Below are 10297 nucleotides of genomic sequence, written 5' to 3'. Positions count from 1 at the left end.
CTGCCCGCACACCGTTCTGGGCCTAGCCCAACAACACGGCGCGCTTATGTGTAGCCCAGGCCCGGGGGCTCCTATCGGTGTACAAAAGTAGGGCTCTTCTTTTGACCCCTTTCACTACAAAGAAAATACACTTCCGTGATGATACGTGTTTGTCACAGTAGGTCGCGTTTTTTGTCATGCATGTACATCCATGACGATTTTATGACAAAATCAAGATAGTCATACCTGTGCTGTCGTAGAAGTGTTCCATGACATTACCAAAATTATCATCACGGAAGTGTCCACTTCCATGACGATAAATCGCGCGTCACAGAAGTGCTTTCGTCAAGGGTGACTGACACGTGGCATCCACCGTAACGGAACGCCGTTAAGATATCGGGTCGGGTTTTGGATCCGATAACCCGTTAACAGCCCCGACCAATGGGGATTTTCCATGTGTAAAATCATCATTGGCTGGAGGAGACACGTGTCAGGTCCGCGTTGGCACAGGTGTCACTCATCCAATGGGCGCGACACGCTTATGATATGTTGACACGTGGGCCTGCCCATCAAGTTTAAATGGGCCGGCCCAACTAAAGGCCCACAAGATTTTGTGGACCATAATGGGCCGGCCTAGCTAAAGGCCCACGAGATTTTGCGGACCATAATGGGCTGGCCCAGCTAAAGGCCCACAAGATTTTATGGGCCATAATGGGTCGGCCCAGATAAAGGCCCACAAGATTTTTTGTGCCATAATGGGCCGGCCCAGTTAAAGGCCCACAAGATTCTTGCGGACAATAATGGGCCGGCCCGGCTAAAGGCCCACGAGATTTCGCCGACATTAATGGGCCGGCCCAGCTATAGGCCCACAAGATTTTGAGGACCCTAGTAGGCCGGCCCATTAACTAGCTGCCATGTTTTGGGCCAAATGTTGGCCCATATTTGATCCGGTCCATTAATGGCCTGCCATGCTCCGGGCCTAATAGTGGCCCATATGAGATATGACCCGTTAAAAGCCTACCACGATCTGGACCAAATTACGGCCCAGATTAGGTCCGGCCCTTTAAGAGGCTTTTGGCTCAATTATGGCCCATATCAGATTCGGACCGTCAACTGGACACTATGCTTTTGGGCCCACTTGCTAAAGGCCCACTTAGTAATTTGGCCTGATATTAGTTTTGGCCTGTTAAGGGCTCGTTTAACATTTCGGCCCTATATTAATTTCGGCCTGTTAAAAGCCCGTCATATAGTTAGGCCTAACTACGGCCCGGTTTGCATCCGGCCTGCTCGCAGCCGATATTTGATTGGGCCAAACAAGGACCGAGACAATAAAAGCCCGTGATTTGATTTGCACAATCATCGTCCGGGGTTCATTTAGGGAAGCTACCAGCCCGTGAGCTGTTCGGCATGTTTCAGGCCCAACCTACATCGTGATTGCATGACGACCCGATTATGTACCGTAATTTTACGGTTTGGTCGGTTTACTGCGAAGACATGATATATATACAGTAAAATAACTGCAGCATTGTGAATAAGAAAAAACCTAGACTATACAATAAAGAAATTACGGCATATTACATCCACTTGGCATCAATGTTCGCCACTATGATAATAAAGCACAAGCAGACAGCAGATTACATACACTGGGCATCAAAGATCGCCACCAGTGCAAATAAACACGTCGACAAAATAATATACAAAACCGACAACTCTTCAATAGAGTTCAAGAAAGGTTAGTCCAGCTGGGGAGTTGCAGCGCAAGCAGCTAAGCAAGATGATGAGTGAGGGAGTCCTGGATTAGGGGGTCTCCGGACAGCCGGACTATAACCTTTGGCCGGACTGTTGGACTATGAAGATACAAGATTGAAGACTTCGTCTCGTGTCCGGATGGGACTCTACTTGGCGTGGAAGGCAAGCTAGGCAGTACGGATATGGATATCTCCTCCTTTGTAACTGACCTTGTGTAACCCTAGCCCCCTCCGGTGTCTATATAAACCGGAGGGTTTTAGTCCGTAGGACACAATAACATACAATCATACCATAGGCTAGCTTCTAGGGTTTAGCCTCTCTGATCTCGTGGTAGATCTACTCTTGTACTACCCATATCATCAATATTAATCAAGCAGGACGTAGGGTTTTACCTCCATCAAGAGGGCCCGAACCTAGGTAAAACATCGTGTCCCTTGCCTCCTGTTACCATCCGCCTTAGACCCACAGTTCGGGACCCCCTACCCAAGATCCGCCGGTTTTGACACCGACATTGGTGCTTTCATTGAGAGTTCCTCTGTGTCGTCGCTGTTAGGCTTGATGGCTCCTACGATCATCGATAGCGATGCACTCCAGGGTGAGACTTTTCTCCCTAGATAGATCTTTGTGTTCGGCGGCTTCGCACTGCGGGCCAACTCGCTTGGCCATCTGGAGCAAATCGAAAGTTACGCCCCTGGCCACCAGGTCAGGTTTGGAAGCTGAAACTACACGGCCGATATCCGCGGAGAATTGATCTTCGACGGATTCGAGCCTCTACCTTGTGCGTCACGCGATCATGATGAGTACGATTTAGCTCTACCATCAGACAGTGTTCAGGAGATCACACCGGCAGCCGCTCCGACCCTCAATTCAGAGCCAGTTGCGCCGTCCATGGACGGGTGGATGGACCCTGCCACGGAGGCCTTACCCTCAGAGGCGATCGAGCCGAACATCGACCTTACCCTGCACAAGAGCCGTGTTGTCAGACTGCCGGATCCTTCTCTGGCCACGGACTCCGAGCCGCCTGTGCCCGTTCCTAGCGAATCCAATTGGGCGCCAATCATGGAGTTTACCTCCGCGGATATTTTTTAGCACTCGCCCTTTGGCGACATACTGAACTCATTAAGGTCTCTCCCCTTGTCAGGAGGGTCCTGGCCGAACTATGTCCGGCAGGATTGGGATGCGGACGACGAAGAAATTCGTTGCCCACCCACCACCCACTTAGTAGCCACTATCGACGACTTAACCGACATGCTCGACTTCGACTCCGAAGACATCAACGGTATGGACGACGATGCGGGAGACGAAGAGGAACCACTACCCAGAGGGCATTGGACAGCCACCTCATCATACGATATATACATGGTGGATACACCCAAAGAAGGTAATGGCGACCAGATAGCGGAGGATGACCCCTCCAAGAAGCAACCCAAGCGCCAACGTCAGCGGCGCCGCTCTAAGTCCTGCCAAAGCAAAAGTGTTGATACCGACACATGAGACAATAACACTCCGGATAGTGCCGAAGATGGCAACAATCCCCTCCAGCAAGATTTAGAGCAGGAGGATGGAGGAGCCAGCCCTCCAGAGAGAGCGGCAGATGGATAGGCAGGGGATGATAATTACATGACCCCCTCCGAAGACGAGGCAAGCCTCGACGATGACGAATTCGTCATGCTAGAGGATCCCATCGACCAAGAGCGCTTCAAGCGCCAGCTTATAGCCACGACAAATAGCCTTAAGAAAAAGCAGCAATAGCTTCAAGCTGATCAAGATCTGCTAGCTGACAGATGGACCGAAGTCCTGGCGGCCGAGGAATTTAAACTCGAACGCCCCTCCAAAAGTTACCCAAAATGCAGGTTGCTACCCCGACTGGAGGAAGAAGCATATGATGTGGTTGATCGGCCACCCCGTGGCCGCGACAAAGAGGCATTCCAGCCAAAAGCTCAGCCTGCACCCCGACGCCATTCAAATAAAAAGGCATGGGGAAATACGCCAGACCTGCGAGATGTATTGGAGGACAAAGCAAAACATGCAAGATCGATTACGGATCACGAGGGCGCGCCACTATGCAAGACGATAAACGTCACGCCGGATACAGTAAAAGTAAATCCGGCCGGGCCGAACACAGCGGGCAAGACCCATTCGAGCTGCGTCGTGATATAACCCAATACAGAGGCACCGCATACCCCTTATGCTTCACAGACGAAGCCATGGATCATAAAATCCCAGAGGGTTTCAAACCCGTAAATATCGAATCATACGATGGCACAACAGATCCTGCGGTATGGATCGAGGATTTCCTCCTCCACATCCACATGGCCCACGGTGATGACTTACACGCCATCAAATACCTCCCACTAAATCTCAAAGGACCAGTGCGGCATTGGCTTAACAGCTTGCCAGCAGAGTCCATTAGCTGTTGGGAAGATCTGGAGGCCGCATTCCTCGACAACTTTCAGGGCACTTATGTGCGACCACGAGATGCTGATGACTTGAGCCACATAATTCAGCAGCCAGAAAAATCGGCCAGGCAATTCTGGAATCGGTTCCTAACAAAGAAAAATCAAATCGTCGACTGTCTGGATGCAGAGGCCCTAGCAGCTTTCAAACACAACATCCGCGATGAGTGGCTAGCCCGACACCTTGGTCAGGAAAAGCCAAAATCTATGGCAGCCCTCACGACACTCATGACCCGCTTTTGTGCGGGAGAACACAGCAGGCTGGCTCGCAGTAATAACTTATCAAAGAACCATGGTACTTCGGATACCAAGGAAGGAAATAGCAGGTCACGTCGCAACAAACATAAGCGCCGCATTAACAGCGATAATACCGAGGATACGACAGTCAATGCCAGATTCAAAGGCTCTAAACCCGGTCGACGGAAAAAGCCATTCAAAAGAAGCACTCCGGGCCCGTCCAGTTTGGACCGTATACTCGAACACTCGTGTCAAATACACGGTACCCCCGACAAGCCAGCCAACCACACCAACAGGGATTGTTGGGTGTTCAAGCAGGCCGGCAAGTTAATTGCCGAAGACAAAGATAAGGGGTCACACAGCGATGACGAAGAGGAGCCCCGGCAGCCGAACACCAAAGGACAGAAGAGGTTCCCCCCACAAGTGCGGACGGTGAACATGATATATGCAACCCACATCCCCAAGAGGGAGCGGAAGCGTGCGCTCAGGGACGTATATGTGTTGGAGACAGTCGCCCCAAAGTTCAACCCATGGTCCTCCTGTCCGATCACCTTCGATCTCAGGGACCACCCCACTAGTATCCGTCATGGCGGATTCGCCGCACTGGTCCTAGACCCAATCATTAACGGATTTCACCTCGCTCGAGTCCTCATGGATGGCGGCAGCAGCCTGAACCTGCTTTATCAGGACATAGTGCGAAAAATGGGTATAGACCCCTTAAGGATGAAACCCACAAAAACAACCTTTAAAGGGGTCATTCCAGGTGTAGAGGCCCATTGCACAGGCTCAATTACACTAGAAGTGGTCTTCGGATCCACGGATAACTTCCAAAGTGAAGAATTAATTTTCGATATAGTCCCGTTCCGTAGTGGCTATCATGCACTGCTCGGGCGAACCACATTTGCGAGATTCAATGCGGTACCGCATTATGCATACCTCAAGCTCAAGATGCCAGGACCTCGGGGGGTCATCACAGTTAATGGAAACACAGAGCGCTCTCTCCACACGGAGGAGCACACTGCGGCCCTCACAGCAGAAGTGCAAAGCAGCCTCTCAAGGCAATCCACCAGTTCGGCGTTTCAAGACCCGGACACCTTCAAGCGCGCTCGGAGTAATCGGCAACTAGGCCGCCTGGCACGATATGAACTCGCGTAGCAATGCGGACACCACCCCGGACCAAGGCAAACGGCGAAATTCGTGCCACACGTACATAATTACGCATTAAAAATACCATGGGCACAGGCGGGGAGAGGGGCACAACTACGGTATGCCCCAATATGCGGCTTAAACTGCATTAGGGGCTTCCCGCTTTGTTATTTTTCTCTTTCAGGACTTTAATCTCTGGAAACCCTGTCCGGCAGAATGATTACCGAACACATGATGCAGCAACCAAGGAGGCAGAAAGCTATGTCACACCACGGAAGTCCCAGGTGGGTTACGATAACGAGTGAAATATTTGTTTTAATACTATTCCTCAGCTTGCCCTTGGAAGGGACATAGTCCTACTTTTTGCTTATCGCAGTATCTGTATCATTCTACTTTAACGCACCCTTTTTGCATAAACAATGCATAACATTACGACTATTATTGCATTCTTGTTTTATATATATGTGTTCATTAATGACGCCTTGCAACCGTACACTTTGGTACGGCCAATACACCAGGGGCTTAAGTACCCCACATTATGGTGTAAGAAGTCCGAACACTTTCACAAGTGCAGCACCCCGAACTTATAGCATTATATGCATCAGCTCCGAATCATGTCTTTGGTCAAATGTTGGGTTTTCCTGGCTCCTATGTTTTGATACCTTACGTTCCGCTCTATCGGCTAAGGTAGCACTAGGAGAACTACTGCGATTGTGCCCCGATTTTGCTGGGCTAAGCACCTCAGTAGAGAAAGCTAGAACTGACTGTCATGATAAGGCGAGAGACTGGTCGCTGTTCGGCGAGGTTTCGAGTCCCTAAAGACTTATGCTGCTTAGAGCGAGGAGCCGGTCCTGTCCGGCTTAAAGGCATGTATCGCGCCCCGAATTCGGCCTTCCAAATACCAGGGGCTTCGCCAAAATTTAAAATTATAGAATTCTATGGCTAAGTGAGAGTGATAAAGCATTATTAGTCCGGTTTCCTTGTTCGTTGTGCTGAGCACCTCCCTCGAAGGACCCAAACATGGGAACAAGAGTGCTCAGGTTTATCCCGAACACCCCAGCACTCGCGGCATGGGGGCAGAAGCCGAGGACTAGCCATCTCTCAGATTGGATAAATAGCCAAACAGAAGGTAATATTTTAAATTCAAACAAGCGTTGCATAGCGCATATGAAACAAGTTTTCATCACACAGGATCACACGAGGAAGGTTACTCAAATATTACATCCTTTGGACATTCGTCCGCTACAAGACGGGCACCCTTCAGGACACCCTCATAATAAATTTCGGGGGTGCGATGCTCCTTGCCCTGCGGCGGTCCCTCCTTGATCAGCTTCACGGCGTCTAGCTTGGCCCATTGCACCTTCACACGGGCGAAAGCCCGGTGTGCACCTTCGATGCAGACGGACCGCTTGACGACTTCCAGCCGTAGGCAGGCATCCAAAAGCCGCCTCACCAGGCCGAAGTAGCTATTCGGAAGGGCGTCGCCAGGCCACAGCTAGACTATAAGGCCCTTTATGGCCTGTTCGGCCGCCTTGTGTAGCTCGACCAGCTGCTTTAGCTGGTCGCTCATAGGCACCGGGTGTTCGGTCCTAGTATATTGGGCCCAGAACAACTTCTCCGTTGAGCTTCCCTCCTCGGCCCGGTAAAAAGTTGCGGCATCCGACACGCTGCGGGGCAAATCTGCGAATGCTCCTGGAGAGCTCTGGATTCGGGTAAGTAACAGGTAATTTACTTTCACATGCTTGCTTTGCATATAGAATGCCTTACCCGCCGCTATCTTCCTCATCGCATCAATCTCCTGGAGGGCCTTCTGTGCTTCGGCCTTGGCACTCTTCGCATTTTCACGGGCGGCGGCAAGCTCGGACTCTCGCTTCTTCGAGTCACACTCCAACACCTCATGCTTCGACACGAGAGCTTGGAGCTCTTGCTGCACCTCGCCCACCCGTGCTTCTTGCCTTTCCTGTTCGGTCCGCTCCTTGGCCGCTTTGTCTTCGGCCTCGGTTAGCGCTTGCTTTAGGGTCGCCACCTCGGTCGTGGCCCCTGGCAAATACACGATGATCTTGTCGTTTTGCAATCGCATTCTTTTTATACATATCCATAGACTAGGTACTACTTACCTTTGTTCTCCTCGAGCTGCCTCTTGGCAAGGCCGAGCTCGTCCTTGGACCCTTTAAGGTCCTGCTTCAGTGCGGCAACCTCCGCAGTCAGTGCGGCAGATGCCAACAGCGAAGCCTGCATACGCATATTGACATACTTATATTAGACTCCTACGATATTGTTTGATCCTCTATTCGGCTTTTCTTTGTGAACACCGAACAGAGCATCAGTGGCTACTGTCTATGCGGTAATATTTTTCCTATATTTTAACACTTACCTCAAAGCCTGTTAGAAGGCTGGCACAGGCTTTAGTCAGTCCACTCTTGGCGGACTGAACCTTCTGGACCACCGCACTCATAATAGTGCGGTGCTCCTCGTCGATGGAAGCGCTGCGAAGCGCTCCCAGCAGATTGTCCGGTGCCTCTGGATGGACAGATTCATCGGCACAGGCGTCTTGCCCCTCTTGGAAGGAGGCCGCCTGCCCAAATCCGGAACCGCTGGAGGTTCCGACGCGGTGTTCGGCTAAGGGCCAAACTCGGAGCCCTCGGGGGCCTGGTCCCCTCTGCTCCCGGAGTCCGGAAGGTCGCCTTGAGGCGCCTCCAGGACTGTCTCCCTCCGACCCGGTGCCTCTTGAGACAATACCTCGACGTTTTCCGTAGGGCAAGGGGAGGTGGTAGTCGGAAGTGGATCTCTATCCATATCCGACGAGCCCAGGGAGCCGTCTGACAATACGTCGATACGGGCTCATGGCGGTCTGCATAGTCATAATTCGGCGTTAGGAGAAGCAGTGCGACAAAGGAATGCTATGAGTTACTCTGGTATCCGAATACTTATGATTTCCCCAGGGGCTTGGCGCTAGGCAGCCACTCATCTTCGCCTTCGGCGGCGGCGGTAGAGTAGTCCGGAAGGAGAGTCCTTCCCTTCTTGGACCCTTCGGCCCCCCCGGTTGGGGCGGCCTTCCTTTTCTTGTCTCCCCCGACTGGAGGGGGAGTGTCTTCATCTTCCTCCTCGTCTTCGAGGGAGGAGTGCGCCGCGGAGTTATCGGACGATAAGTCCGATAAACCCTGGCGTCGGGAACTCTTTCGGGTTCCCTTGGCCTTCTTGGTCTTCTCCGGCACCTTGTAAGGAGCCGGAGTCAGCATCTCCGTCAGGAGAGCGCCCGTAGTGTCTTCGGGCAGAGGGCCGGACAGTTAATCTGCCCCGACGTCTCCACCCAGTCCTGTCAAAGGCATGGAGATCAGACCCCGCACATGATTAAGGTAGGGGACATAAATATCTTATGGGACGTATTGAACTAACCGAACGCGCTAGGCGCTTTGCGCTTAGCCCGCGGTCCTCGGCGAGAGAAGGAGGGACCTCGGTGCCCTTGAACAGCACCTTCCAGACGTCCTTGCGCGTCGTATCGAAGAGCTCGCTCAGAGTCTGGTGCTAGGCCGGGTCGAACTCCCACAAGTTAAAATCCCGTTGTTGACACGGGAGGATCCGGCGGATGAGCATGACCTGGACTATGTTGGCAAGCTTGAGCTTCTTGCTTGCCATACCCCGGATACATTTCTGGAGTCCATTCAGCTCCACCGATGAACCCCACGACAAGCCCTTCTCTTTCCAGGAAGTGAGCCATGTAGGGAATCCGGATCGAAACTCGGGGGCCGCCGCCCATTTGGCGTCGCGTGGATCGGTGATGTAGAACCATGCCGATTGCCACCCCTTTATGGTCTCCACAAAGGAGCCTTCAAGCCATATAACATTGGGCATCTTGCCCACCATGGCTCCGCCGCATTCTGCTTGTTGGCCTCCCACCACCTTCGGCTTGATATTGAAGGTCTTTAACCACAGGCCGAAGTGGTGCCAGATGCGGAGGAAAGCCTCACACACGACGATGAACGCCGAAATGTTGAGGATGAAGTTCGGGGCCAGATCATGAAAGTCCAGCCCGTAGTAGAACATGAGACCACGGACGAATGGATGGAGGGGAAACCCCAGTCCGCGGTGGAAGTGGTGGAGGAAAACTACCCTCTCATGAGGTTCCGGGGTAGGGACAATCTGCCCGCAGCGGGCAACCGATGCGCGATACTCGCGGCTAAGTATCCGGCTCCCCGCAGCTTCTTGATATGTCCCTTCGTAACGGAGGAAGCCATTCATTTGCCTCCCGCTCCGGGCATGTTTGGAGAAGGTTGAGGGAAAGGATGGGACTTGGGTGTTGGAGCTCGAGTGCGTGAAAATGGATGAGCAAAGGATGAAGAAGGCGTGGATGAAGAGGTGAATCCTTATCCCTTTATATGGGCGGACAACACTATGCGTCCCCACTAGCCTGATAAAACTTGCTTATCCCCCAAACGCCGTAATCGATGGCGCGGTTGGGTTACCCATGCCTGTATTGATGAGAATCCCGTAATAAGGGGGACACGATCTCTGCTTTGACAAGACGTGTCAAAAAACTGCCCCGCGTTATGTGCGGGGCTAGTTAAAGGAAACGGTTCGAATAATCACCAGGCCATGGCATAACGTCATGTTGCCAAAACAAGTCAGCAAATTGGATTTGTGGAAATATTATTCTCTCTACGGTGGTATGTGGAACTTATTTTGCAGGGTCAGACTCTATCCTTGTATTCAAATTCTTCCGTGGTGTATTT

The sequence above is a fragment of the Triticum urartu genome, chromosome 6A, assembly GCF_056163025.1.
Source record: "Triticum urartu cultivar PI428250 chromosome 6A, HENAU_Tu73, whole genome shotgun sequence".
In the NCBI taxonomy this organism is placed as follows: Eukaryota; Viridiplantae; Streptophyta; class Magnoliopsida; order Poales; family Poaceae; genus Triticum; species Triticum urartu.
Note: the sequence above shows the minus strand (reverse complement) of the source record.